General features: G+C 46.4%; 1 protein-coding gene across 2 annotated transcripts in view; it reads right to left on the minus strand.

Annotated features, from left to right (window-relative positions):
- The window catches only part of LOC140195825 (uncharacterized), a 100,226-nt gene that overhangs the window by 3,002 nt on the left and 82,860 nt on the right, over window positions 1-14,364 (minus strand). The window lies entirely within an intron of this gene.

The raw sequence follows: 14,364 nt of genomic DNA on the forward strand, positions 1-14,364 counted from the left end.
AATCATGGCCACTGGACCCAAACTGCTGCCCAACTGCCATTTCAGTTACTTGACTCCTCTTCATTGAGTATTGCTCCTTCCTCTATATACTGTATCACAGAACTGTCCTTGATCTACTTCCCAAATTCTGCCCCATCCAGGCCCTGCGAACTCTGGGTGGCCCAGTTGAAACCACAAAAATTGAAATCTACTCGTACTACCCCACTATTCTCACAGCTAAGTACAATTTCTTGACACATCTGCTCATTTCTGCTGACTACTAGGTTGGGAGGGGAGTTATAATAGAACATAGAATGGTAATATAACCTAGCAAGGTGAAGCTCTCCTCCTTATTTCTAAGTTCTACCCAAATGGACTCATTAGGTGATCCCCGAGAATGCCCTCTCTAAGCACTGCTGCTATGATGGAATGGCGAAGCACTCAATGGGCCAAATGGTCTAATTCTGCTCATAGGTCTTATGGTTATGACCTCCTCTATCAAAAAAACCCCTTCATTCTTCTTGTTCCTCTGTCCCACATAAAGTTCAAAGTACATTTAATATCAAAGTATGTATGCATTATTCAACTTTGAGATTCATCTCCTCACAGGAAGCCACAAAACAAGAAACCCAAAAGATCCCATAAAAAACTAACACCCAATGTGCAGAGAGAACAAGAAAGACTGTGCAAACGATAAAAGTAAGCAAGTAGCAGTCAGAACAAAAGCGAGTCCTCAGGCACAAATCCTGGAGCACGTCCATAGTCTCAGCCCCAGTGCAGCGAAGAGCAGAGTAAACATCACAGGGCAGTGAACAGAACTGGCCTGACCCTCGCCTCTGGTCCCAACACCCTGCCTTTTCAATCCATCTGGCCTGGCATTTAAATTGCACTAAGGCCTGAGCCCTGTCACATCGATATGCTCTGGGCCTAGACTCTGTCGCCATGTTTCAGCCCGTATCCAGCCTTTTCAAATCAGCCTGGTGCTTAGATCGATCAAACTTTGCTCTCGGTCTAGGTGGATGGGTCCCGAATCTGCCTCCACCCCAACTTTGTCTTGAACATGCCTCGACCTCATCCCAATTTCACTTCGCACCAGCATGCTTTGACTCTCAACTCAGCTTTGCCTTCGCTCGTCTCTTCATTGTTTACAGTGATTGTTTACCGTGTTTTTACAGAAAAAGTATTATTAATAAAATAGTTCTATTTCTTGTTTTTTTAACCACCAGTAAGTTGTCCCTCACTCTCAGCAGCATCATCTTAAACTGATAACACAGAACAATGAGCTACCAGTCCTACCCTTCTCCCAGCCACATTCCATATGGCAGCAATATTCTATTCCTAGAGGAAATCCAGGTCCTCAGTTCATCTACCTTACCTTTTAGGCTACAGTATGTGCAATGAAATCAATGCAATCTAAAACAGTGGTCCAATCTGCCCTTTAACTGTGAACACGGTTATCCCGATTGCAAGGCTCTTTGGTTGTTGCATGTACTCCTGTCTTAAACCATAGAAACCATAGAAACTACAGCACAGAAACAGGCCCTTTGGCCCTTCTTGGCTGTGCCGAACCATTTTCTGCCTAGTCCCATTGACCTGCACACGGACCATATCCCTCTATACACCTCCCATCCATGTATCTGTCCAATTTATTCTTAAATGTTAAAGAAGAACCCGCATTTACCACCTCGTCTGGCAGCTCATTCCATACTCCCACCACTCTCTGTGTGAAGAAGCCCCCGCTAATGTTCCCTTTAAACTTTTCCCCCCTCACCCTTAACCCATGTCCTCTGGTTTTTTTCTCCCCTTGCCTCAGTGGAAAAAGCCTGGTTGCATTCACTCTATCTATACCCATCATAATTTTATATACCCCTATCAAATCTCCCCTCATTCTTCTACGCTCCAGGGAATAAAGTCCTAACCTATTCAACCTTTCTCTGTAACTGAGTTTCTCAAGTCCCGGCAACATCCTTGTAAACCTTCTCTGCACTCTTTCAACCTTATTTATATCCTTCCTGTAATTTGGTGACCAAAACTGGACACAATACTCCAGATTCGGCCTCACCAATGCCTTATACAACCTCATCATAACATTCCAGCTCTTATACTCAATACTTCGATTACTAAAGGCCAATGTACCAAAAGCTCTCTTTACGACCCTATCTACCTGTGACAACACTTTTAGGGAATTTTGTATCTGTATTCCCAGATCCCTCTGTTCCACTGCACTCCTCAGTGCCTTACCATTAACCCTGTATGTTCTACGTTGGTTTGTCCTTCCAACGTGCAATACCTCACACTTGTCAGTATTAAACTCCATCTGCCATTTTTCAGCCCATTTTTCCAGCTGGTCCAAGTCCCTCTGCAGGCTCTGAAAACCTTCCTCACTGTGTACTACACCTTCAATCTTTGTATCATCAGCAAACTTGCTGATCCAATTTACCACATTATCATCCAGATCATTGATATAGATGACAAATAACAATGGACCCAGCACTGATCCCTGTGGCACACCACTAGTCACAGGCCTCCACTCAGAGAAGCAATTCTCTACCACCACTCTCTGGCTTCTTCCATCGAGCCAATGTCTAATCCAATTTACCACCTCTCCGTGTATACCTAGCGACTGAATTTTCCTAACTAACCTCCCATGCGGGACCTTGTCAAAGGCCTTACTGAAGTCCACGTAGACAATATCCACTGCCTTCCCTTCATCCACTTTCCTGGTAACCTCCTCGAAAAACTCCAACAGATTGGTCAAACATGACCTAGCATGCACAAAGCCATGTTGACTCTCCCTAATAAGCCCCTGTCTATCCAAATGCTTGTAGATTCTGTCTCTTAGTACTCCCTCCAATAACTTACCTACTACTGACGTTAAACTCACCGGCCTATAATTTCCCGGATTACTTTTCGATCCTTTTTTAAACAATGGAACAACATGAGCCACTCTCCAATCCTCCGGCACTTCACCCGTAGACAGCGACATTTTTAATATTTCTGCCAGGGCCCCCGCAATTTCAACATTAGTCTCCTTCAAGGTCCAAGGGAACACTCTGTCAGGTCCCGGGGATTTATCCACTTTAATTTTCCTCAAGACAGCAAGCACCTCCTCCTTTTTAATCTGTACAGTTTCCATAGTGTCACTACTTGATTCCCTCAATTCCATAGATTTCATGCCAGCTTCCTTAGTAAATACAGATGCAAAAAACCTATTTAAGATCTCCCCTATTTCCTTTGGTTCCGCACAAAGCCGACCACTCTGATCTTCAAGAGGACCAATTTTATCCCTTACAATCCTTTTGCTATTAATATACTTGTAAAAGCTCTTTGGATTATCCTTCACTTTGACTGCCAAGGCAACCTCATGTCTTCTTTTTGCCCTCTTGATTTCTTTCTTAAGTATTTTCTTGCACTTCTTATACTCCTCAAGCACCTGATTTACCCCGTTTCCTATACATTTCATACAACTCCCTCTTCTTATCAGAGTTGCAATATCCCTTGAGAATCAAGGTTCCTTATTCCTATTCAATTTGCCTTTAATCTTGACAGGAACATACAAACTCTGCACTCTCAAAATTTCCCCTTTGAAGACTTCCCACCTACCAATCACATCTTTGCCAGAGAACAATCTGTCCCAATCCACGCTTTTTAGATCCTTTCTCATTTCTTCAAATTTGGCCTTCTCAGTGGTTTTGCACTCTCAAGTCCCAAACCCCTGCCTATCTAGTTTTAATCCCTCCCTAGTGGCAAAACAATTTTCCCTGCAAGGGTATTGGTCCCCTTCTTGTACAGATCACCTCTACCCCAGAAGAAAGCCAAATAATTTCAGAACCTGAGTCCGTGCCCACTATACCTGCTGATCAGCCATGGAGCCATCTGGTCTTTATCTCTCTTCCTGGACTTAAATATTGAATACAAGAGTTGGGATGTTATGTTGAAGCTGTATAAGATGTTGGTGAGGCCTAGTTGAGTATCATATGCAGTTCTGATCACCTATGTACATAAAAGGTAAGATTGATAGAGTAGAGAGAACATTTACTAGGATGTTGCCGGAACTTAAGGACCTGAATTATAAAGAAAGGTAGAATAAGTTGGTACTTTATTCTCTGAAGCATAGGAAAATGAGGGAAGATTTGATAGAGGTACACCAAATTATGAGGAGTATAGATAGGGTGTATGCAAGCAGGCTTTTTCCACTGACACTACATGGGTTAAGGGTGAAACTTGAAATATTTAAGGGGAACATATTTAAGGGGAACATTTCTTCACTCATGGTGAGAGTGTGGAACAAGATGCCAATGCAAGTGGTGGATGGAGGTTTGATTTGAACATTTATGAGAAATTTGGAAAGATACATGGATGGAAGGGTAATGAAGGGCTCTGGTCTGGGTGCAGATCGATGGGACAAGGCAGATTAATGGACCAGATGGAGTGAAGGGCCTGTTTTTGGGCTGTAAGTCTGAATGTGACTTAACACACCAGCAAGTGGCATTGACAGTGTGACAGAAAGGGTTGGTGATGCTAATGGCAGGTAGAGTTTAATACAGACGAGTATGAGGTATTGCACTTTGGAAGGACAAACCAAGGTAGAACGTACAAGGTAAACGGTAGGGCACTGAGGAGTGCAGTAGGACAAAGGGATCTGGGAATACAGATACAAAGTTCCCTAAAAGTGGCATCACAGGTAGATAAGGTCATAAAGAGAGCTTTTGGTTCATTGGCCTTTATAAATCAAAGTATTGAGTATAGGAGTTGAAATGTTATGGTGAGGTTGTATAAGGCATTGGTGAGGCCAAATTTGGAGTATTGTGTACAGTTTTGGTCACCAAATTACAGGAAGGACATTAATAAGGTTGAAAGAGTGCAGAGAAGTTTTACAAGGATGTTGCCGGGACTTGAGAAACTCAATTACAGAGAAAGGTTGAATATGTCATGGTCCGGTCTGTGAAGTCCGTGTTTCAGTTCATGGTTTGGTCTGTAGTTCCTTACTCCAGGATTTCTGGTTTTCCTCAGTTTCTGTTGTGGGCACATGATCCTCGTTTTGGGGCTGAGACATAAATACCTCTGCAAACCAGGGATTCACTACTGGACTGTCCTGTTCCCCTCCCTGTCTTTTTCCCCCTTGCCTGACTCTGCCTGGATACCTCGTCGGCACCACTGTCAAGTTCAATCGCCAATGCAGAGATGGATTTGTCTGTCATTCTTCAGTGTTTGTCTCTTCCTGTCCTCGCCTCCGTGGGTTCCCAGCCTGTCTCCAAGCCTCGAGCCTCAAGACCCCAAGCTTGTCTCCAAGCTTTGAGCCTCAAGACCCCAAGCCTGTCTCCAAGCCTCGAGCCTCAAGACCTCAAGCCTGTTTCCAAGCCTCGAGCCTCAAGACCCCAAGCCTGTCTCCAAGCCTCAAGCCTCAAGACCCCAAGCCTGTCTCCAAGCCTCGAGAAAAGAGAAGGGGGTCCCAGAACAGATCCCTGAGGCACACCACTGGTCACTGACCTCCATGCAGACCCATCTACAACCACTGTTTGTCTTCTGTGGGCAAGCCAATTCTTGATCCACAAAGCAAAGCTCCCTTGGATCCCATGCCTCCTTACTTTCTGAACAAGCCCTGCATGGGGTACCTTACCAAACGCCTTGCTGAAATCCATATACACTACACTTACTGCTCTACATTAACGTGTGCAGTCACATCCTCAAAAAAATTCAATTGGGCTATCTCTATTCCATCTCTTGAATAAGGGAACAACATCTGCAACCCTCCAATCCTCCAGAACCTCTCCCGTCCCCATTGATGATGCAAGCTCTTCCCTCAACTCCCACAGTAGCCTGGGTACATCTCGTCCGGTCCCGGAGACTTATCCAACTTGATGCTTTCCAAAAGCTCCAGCACATCCTCTTTCTTAATGCCTTTCTTCATGCTCAAGCTTTTCAATCCACTGTAAATCATCCCTACAATTGCCAAGATCCTTTTCCTTAGTGAATACTGAAGCAAAGTATTCAGGTGTTGGAATCGATTGTGAAGTATGAGATTACAGAGGACAAGATATGCCAAAGCCAGCATGGTTTCCTGAAAGGAAAACCTTGCCTGACAACCCAATGAAATTCTTTGAGAAAATTACAAGCAAGGTAGACAAAGGACATACAGTAGACGTGGTATACTTAGATTTTCAGAAGGCCTTTGACAAGGTGCTGCACAAGAGACTGCTTAGCAAGATAAGAGCCCATGGAATTATAGGGAAGTTACTACCGTGGGTGGAGCGTTGGCAGAAAACAGAGTGGGAATAAAGGGATCCTATTCTGGCTGGCTGCCGGTTACCAGTAGAGTTCCACAGGGATTGGTGTTGGGACTGCTGCTTTTTTCGATGTGCGTCAATGATTTGGACTACGGAAACAATGGATTTGTGGCTAAATCTGCCGATGGTACAAAGGCAGGTAGAGGAGCGGGTAGTGTTGAGGAAACAGAGAGCCTGCAGAGAAACATAGAAAACCTACAGCACAATACAGGCCCTTCAGCCCACAAACTTGTGCCAAACATGTCCCTACCTTAAAAATTATTAAGTTTACCCATAGCCCTCTATTTTTCTAAGCTCCATGTACCTATCCAAAAGTCTCTTAAAAGACCCTATCGTATCCACCTCCATCACCATTGCTGGCAGCCCATTCCACGCACTCACCACTCTATGCATAAAAAACTTACCCCTGACATCTCCTCTGTACCTACTCCCCAGCACCTTAAACCTGTGTCCTCTTGTGGCAACCATTTCAGCCCTGAGAAACGCCTTTGACTATCACACGATCAATGCCTCTCATCATCTTATACACCTCTAACAGGTCACCTCTTATCCTCCATTGCTCCAAGGAGAAAATGCCGCGTTCACTTAACCTGTTTTCATAAGGCATGCTCCCCAATCCAGGCAACATCCTTATAAATCTCCTCTGCACCCTTTCAATGACTTCCACATCTTTCCAGTAGTGAGACAACCAGAACTGAGCACAGTACTCAAAGTGGGGTCTGACCAAGGTCCTATATAGCTGCAACATTACCTCTCGGCACCTAAATTCAATTCTACGATTGATGAATGCCAATACACCATATGCCTTCTTAACCACAAAGTCAACCTGCGCAGCTCCTTTGAGCGTCCTATGGACTTGGACCCCATGATCCCTCTGATCCTCCACACTGCCAAGAGTCTTACCATTAATACTATATTCTGCCACCATATTTGACCTATCAAAATGAACCACTTCACACTTATCTGGGTTGAACTCCATCTGCCCTTTCTCAGCCCAGTTTTGCATCCTATCGATGTCCCACTGTAACCTCTGATAGCCCTCCACACTATCCACAACACCCCCAACCTTTGTATCATCAGCAAATTTACTGACCCATCCCTCCACTTCCTCATCCAGGTCATTTGTAAAAATGGCGAAGAGTAAGAGTCCCAGAACAGATCCCTGAGGCACACCACTAGTCACCGACCTCCATGCAGAATATGACCTGTCTAAAACCACTCTTTCCCTTCTGTGGGCAAGCCAGTTCTGGATCCACAAATCAATGTCCCTTTGGATCCCATGCCTCCTTACTTTCTCAATAAACCTTCCACAGGGTATGTTATCAAATGCCTTGCTGAAATCCATATACACTACATCTACTGCTCTTCCTTCATCAATGTGTTTAGTCACATCCTCAAAAAGTTCAATCAGGCTCGTAAGGCACAACCTGTCCTTGACAAAACCATGCTGACTATTCCTAATCAAGTCCTACCTCTCAGGATATTCTCCATCAACTTACCAACCACTGAAGTAAGACTCACTGGTTTATAATTTCCTGGGTTATCTCTACTCCTTTTCTTGAATAAAGGAACAACATCCGCAATCCCCCAATCCTCCGGAACCTCTCCCGTCACCATTGATGATTCAAAGATCATCGCCAGAGGCTCAGCAATCTCCCTTGCCCCCCACAGTAGCCTGGGGTACATCTCATCTGGTCCCGGCGACTTATCCAACTTGCTGCTTTCCAAAAGCTCTAGCACATCCTCTTTCTTAATATCTACATGCTCAAGCTTTTCAGTTTGCTGCAAGTCAGCACTACACTCACCAAGATCCTTTTCCATAGTGAATACTGAAGTAAAGTATTCATTAAGTACCTCTGCTATTTCCTCCGGTTCCATACACACTTTCCAACTGTCACACTTGATTGGTCCTATTCTTTCACGTCTTATCCTCTTGCTCTTCACATACTTGTAGAATGCCTTGGGGTTTTCCTTAATCCTGCCCACCAAGGCCTTCTCATGGCCCCTTTTGGCTCTCCTAATTTCTTTTTTAAACTCCTTCCTGTTAGCCTTATAATCTTCTAGATCTCTAACATTAACTAGCTCTCTGAACCTTTTGTAAGCTTTTCTTTTCTCCTTGACTAGGTTTATTACAGCCTTTGTACATCAAACCAGATTGACTACATCATCACCAGGAAGAGGGACAGGATGGATGTCAGAGTGACGAGAGCCATGCGTGGTGCTGACTGCTGGACCGATCACCGCCTCATTGTGTCCAAGTTCAGGTTTCGCATTCTGCCCATGAGAAGACCCCAAGGGCAGAAGACTGCAAAAAGGCTGAATATCTCCAAGCTGAAAAGCAGCAGGGTTGCAGAAGAATTCATCGATGACCTTGAAGGCAGACTGCCAGGCACACCACAGGAAGACGGGACCAGCGTTGAGGAACAGTGGACGGCCTTCAGAGACGCTGTCTACACTACCGCCCTCGAACATCTCGGACCAGCAACCCGAAGAAACCAAGACTGGTTCGATGAGAATGATGAAGAAATACAGGCACTACTAACGGAGAAACATCAACATTACAGAGCGCATCAGAACGACCCCACGTCGCTAGCCAAGAAAGATGTCTTTACCAACTCAAGAAGAAAGGTACAGGAAAAAGCTTCGCGAGATGCAGGACAGCTGGTTCAGCAAGAAGGCCGATGAAATCCAGGGCTATGCAAACAGCCACAACATAAAGCGCTTCTACGATGCGCTTAAGGCTGTATACGGACCCCAGTCCTCCGGCTCCTCACCTCTCCTCAACGCAGATGAGACGCAGCTGCTGACAGAGAAGAAGCAGATTCTGGATCGGTGGGCTGAGCACTTTAACAACGTCCTTAACCGCCCTGCCGACATCAACGACGAGGCCATTGCCCGCCTGCCCCAGGTAAAGATCAACAAGAACCTCGACACCCTCCCCACAGTAGATGAAGTCAGGAAGGGAGTGAAGCAACTCTCCTGTGGCAAAGCACCAGGACCTGATGCAATCCCTGCTGAGGTATACAAAGCAGGAGGCCCTGTCATGATGCAAATGCTGACTGTTCTCTTCCAGTCCATGTGGAAAAAGGAACAGGTCCCGCAACAGCTGAAAGATGCCAGCATAGTCCACATCTACAAGAGGAAAGGCAACTGCCAGTCTTGCGACAACCACCGAGGCATCTCCCTCTTGTCCATTGCGGGGAAAATTCTGGCCCACGTCCTGCTCAACCGCCTTCTCCAACATCTTGAGCAAGGTCTGCTTCCAGAAAGCCAGTGCAGCTTCCGTGCTGAACGTGGGACCATGGACATGATTTTTGCTGCGCGCCAACTCCTGGAAAAATGCCAGGAGCAACACAGTGACCTCTTCATGACCTTTGTCGATCTAACCAAGGCTTTCGATATAGTCAGCAGTGAAGGCTTGTGGAAGATCATGGAGAAGTTTGGCTGCCCCAGCAAGTTCATCACAATCGTCCGGCAGTTCCACGACGGTATGATGGTGAAAGTTCTGGATGACGGCGACGAGTCGGAGGCCTTCCCAGTGACAAGTGGCGTCAAACAAGGCTGCGTTCTTGCCCCGACTCTGTTCAGTATGGTATTCTCTGTCGTGCTGACAGATGCCTTCCGTAACTACGAAGAAGGAATCCATGTCAGGTACAGGACTGATGGCAGGTTGTTCAACCTTAGAACATAGAAAATAGAATAGTACAGCACAGTACAGGCCCTTCAGCCCACAATGTTGTGCCGACCCTCAAACCCTGCCTCCCATATAAGCCCCCACCTTAGATTCCTCCATATACCTGTCTAGTAGTTAGTCTCTTAAACTTCACTAGTGTATCTGCCTCCACCACTGACTCAGGCAGTGCATTCCACGCACTAACCACTCTCTGAGTAAAAAACTTTCCTCTAATATCCCCCTTGAACTTCCACCCCTTACCTTAAAGCCATGTCCACTTGTAATGAGCAGTGGTGCCCTGGGGAAGAAGCGCTGGTTATCCACTCTATCTATTCCTCTTATTATCTTGTACACCTCTATCATGTCTCCTCTCATCCTCCTTCTCTCCAAAGAGTAAAGCCCTAGCTCCCTTAATCTCTGATCATAATCCATACTCTCTAAACCAGGCAGCATCCTGGTAAATCTCCTCTGTACCCTTTCCAATGCTTCCACATCCTTCCTATAGTGAGGTGACCAGAACTGGACACAGTACTCCAAGTGTGGCCTAACCAGAGTTTTATAGAGCTGCATCATTACATCCCGACTCTTAAACTCTATCCCTCGACTTATGAAAGCTAACACCCCATAAGCTTTCTTCACTACCCTATCCACCTGTGAGGGACCTTGCTCAACCTTAGGCGCCTGCAGGCAGTTACAAAGGTGCAAGAGACTGTCATCAGAGACTTCTTGATTGCTGATGACTGCGCACTCAACGCCAGCACAGAGCAGGAGATGCAACGTGAAATGGACTGCTTCTCACAAGCCTGCGACAACTTCGGACTCACTATCAGCACCAAAAAGACCGAAGTTATGTACCAGCCTGCCCCAGGAAAGCCATACCAGGAGCCGTGCATCACAGTGAAGGGCCAGAACCTCCAGGCAGTCGACAACTTCACCTACCTGGTCAGCATACTCTCTTGCGCAGTGAATATAGACGTTGAGGTCAACAACAGGATTGCCAAAGCCAGCGCCGCCTTTGGGAGATTCCGTGAGAACATCTGGGAGCGGAGAGGACTCAGCCTTACCACCAAGCTGAAGGTCTACTGTGCAGTGGTCCTTACCACCCTCCTTTACGCCAGCGAGACCTGGACTGTCTACAGCAGACACGCCAAACAGCTCAACCACTTTCACTTGAGCTGTCTCCACAGACTCCTCCACATCAGGTGACAGGACAAAGTCCCCAACACGGAAATCCTGGAACAAGCTGGGCTCTGCAGCGTCTACACCCTCCTGCTGAAAGCCCAAGCCAGGTGGGCTGGACACGTGGTCAGAATGCCAGATAGCCGATTGCCTAAGCAGCTGCTGTACGGAGAACTGTGTCAGGGCAAGCACTCAGTCGGGGGGCAGAAGAAACGTTATAAAGACTGCCTCAAAGCGTCCCTCAAAGGCCTGGGTGTCGACATCAACACGTGGGAGATGCTTGCCCTCAACCGTCCAGCTTGGCGCAGCAAGATCACCACAGGAGCCCGTGCAGCTGAAGTCAGGCGCATCATCGAGGCGCAACGAAAGCGTGCTGTGCGCAAGGCCCGAGCAGCACCCACTCACTTGTGTCCCACATGTGGGCGAGCCTTCAGGGCCCGGATTGGCCTCATCAGTCACCTCTGGACCCACAGCCACCAATCTCCCATTTGACTTTGAAGCCATGGTCATCTTCGACTACGAAGGACGAACAACAACAACAACAACAACACCACGGTTCCTGTACCCTATCATAACTTCCCTGTCTCATTGGAACGTAGCTATGCAGAACTCCACACAAATATCCCCTGAAAATTTGCCACATTTCTTCTGTAATTTTCCCTGAGAACATCTGTTCCCAGTTTATGCTTCCAATTTCCTGCCTGATAGCCTCATAATTCCCCTTACTCCAATTAAACGCTTTTCTAACTTGTCTGTTCCTATCTCTCTCCAATTCTATTGTAAAGGAGATAGAATTATGATCACTATCTCCAAAATGCTCTCCCACTGAGATATCTGACACCTGACCAGGTTCATCTCCCAATACCAGATCAAGTACAGTCTCTTCTCTTGTAGGCTTATCTACATATTGTGTCAAGAAACCTTCCTGAACACACCTAACAAACTCCACCCCATCTAAACCCCTTGCTCTAGGGAGATGCCAATCAATATTTGGGGAATTAAAATCTCCCATCACAACAACTTTGTTATTACTACACCTTTCCAGGATCTGTTTCCCTATCTGCTCCTTGATATTCCTGTTGCTATTGGGCAGCCTATAAAAAAAACAGTAAAGTTATTGACCCCTTCTTGTTCCTAACCTACTCCCACAGAGGCTCCATGGACAATCTCTCCATGACATCCACCTTTTCTGCAGCCGTGACACTATCTCTGATCAACAGTGCCACACGCCCCACCTCTTTTGCCTCCCTCCCTGTCCTTTCTGAAACATCTAAATCACAGCATTTGAAGTAACCATTCCTGTCCCTGAGCCACCCAAGTCTCTGTAATGGCCACCACATCATAGCTCCAAGTACTGATTCATGCTCTAAGCTCATCCCCTTCGTTCACAATACTCCTTGCATTAAAATAGACATATCTCAAACCGTCCAACTGAGCGCGTCCCTTCTCTATCACCTGCCTATCCTCCCTCACACACTGTCTCCAAGCTTTCTCTATTTGTGAGCCAACCGCCTCTTCCCCAGTCTCTTCAGTTTGGTTCCCACTCCTCAGCGATTCTAGTTTAAACTCTCCCCAATAGCATGAGTAATTTTCCCTGTCAGGATATTGGTCCCCCTCGGATTCAAGTGCAACCTGTCCTTTTTATACAGGTTACGCCTGCCCCAAAAGAGATCCCAATGATCCACTCCTAACAAACTCCACCCCATCTAAACCCCCCGCTCTAGGGAGATGCCAATCAATATTTGGGAAATTAAAGTCTCCCACCACGACAACCCTGCTATTATTACACCTTTCTAGAATCTGTCTCCCTATCTGCTCCTCAATGTCCCTGTTACTATTGGGTGGTCTATAAAAAACACCCGGTAGAGTTATTCACCCCTTCCTGTTCCTAACTTCCACCCACAGAGACTCCGTAGACAATCCCTGCATGACTTCCCCCTTTTCTGCAGCCGTGACACTATCTCTGATCAGCAGTGCCATGCCCCCACCTCTTTTGCCTCCCTCCCTGTCCTTTCTGAAACATCTAAGGCCTGGCACTCTTAAGTAACCATTCCTGCCCCTTAAGCTGTCCAAATCTCTGTAATGGCCACAACATCATAGCTCCAAGTATTGATCCATGCTCCAAGCTCATCCACTTTGTTCTTGATGCTTCTTACATTAAAATAGACACATCTCAAACCATTGGTCTGAGCGTATCCCTTCCCTATCACCTGCCTTTCTTCCCTCTCACAGTCTCCAAGCTTTCTTTATTTGTGAGCCAACCGCCCCTTCCTCCGTCTCTTCAGTTCGATTCTCACCTCCCAGAAATTCTAGTTTAAACTCTCCCCAATAGCCTTAGTAAATCTCCCTGGCAGGATATCAGTTTCCCTGGGATTCAAGTGCAACCCGTACTTATTGTACAGGTCACGCCTGTCCCAAAATCGGTCCCAAAGATCCAGAAATCTGAATCCTTGCCCTCTGCTCCAATCCCTCAACCACGCATTTATCCTCTGCCTCACTCTATTCCTATATTCACAATTGCGTGGCACAGGCAGTAAACCCGAGATTACTACCTTTGAGATCCTGCTTCTCAACTTCTTTCCTAACTCCCTGTAGTCTGTTTTCAGGACCACTTCCCTTTTCCTACCTATTTTGTTGGTACCAGTATGTACCACAACCTCTGGCTGTTCACCTTTCCCACTTCAGGGGAAACATCCCAGACTCTGCACCTGGGAGGGAAACTACCATCCGTGCTTCTTTCCTGCGTCCACAGAATTGCCTGTCTGACCGCCTAACTATAGGGTCCCCTTTTACTGCTGCCTTCTTCCTTTCCCTACCCTTCTGAGCCACAGAAAATACTTCTTCTGTCACAACTTTTGGGCAGCCTTTGCTCTTTTTTTCACCTGGCACTTAATAAAACGCCTTGCTCTTATGTGCTGTTGTGGCTTATCATCTGTTTTTTTCCCAACTGGTGACCCTCGTCGGGCACACTTGACAGCGAGGTGTGACAGGCTTTAATGCAAGATCACTGCACTTGAGGTCCTGCATTTTAATTTCAGACTTAACTGTTCATAGTCTTCCTGCAGATCCTCATCCCTTGTTCTACCTGTGCCGTTCATAACAGTGTGTACAATGACCTCTGGCTGATCACCTCCTCCTCGAGAATTTTCTGCATCCGCTCAGAGACGTTCCTCACCTTGGCATCAGGAGGCAACACCGTATTCTGGCATCTCTCTGCAGCCACAGAATCTCCTATCCCTCACCCTC

Source organism: Mobula birostris, chromosome 4 (assembly GCF_030028105.1).
Source record: "Mobula birostris isolate sMobBir1 chromosome 4, sMobBir1.hap1, whole genome shotgun sequence".
Lineage (NCBI taxonomy): Eukaryota > Metazoa > Chordata > Chondrichthyes > Myliobatiformes > Myliobatidae > Mobula > Mobula birostris.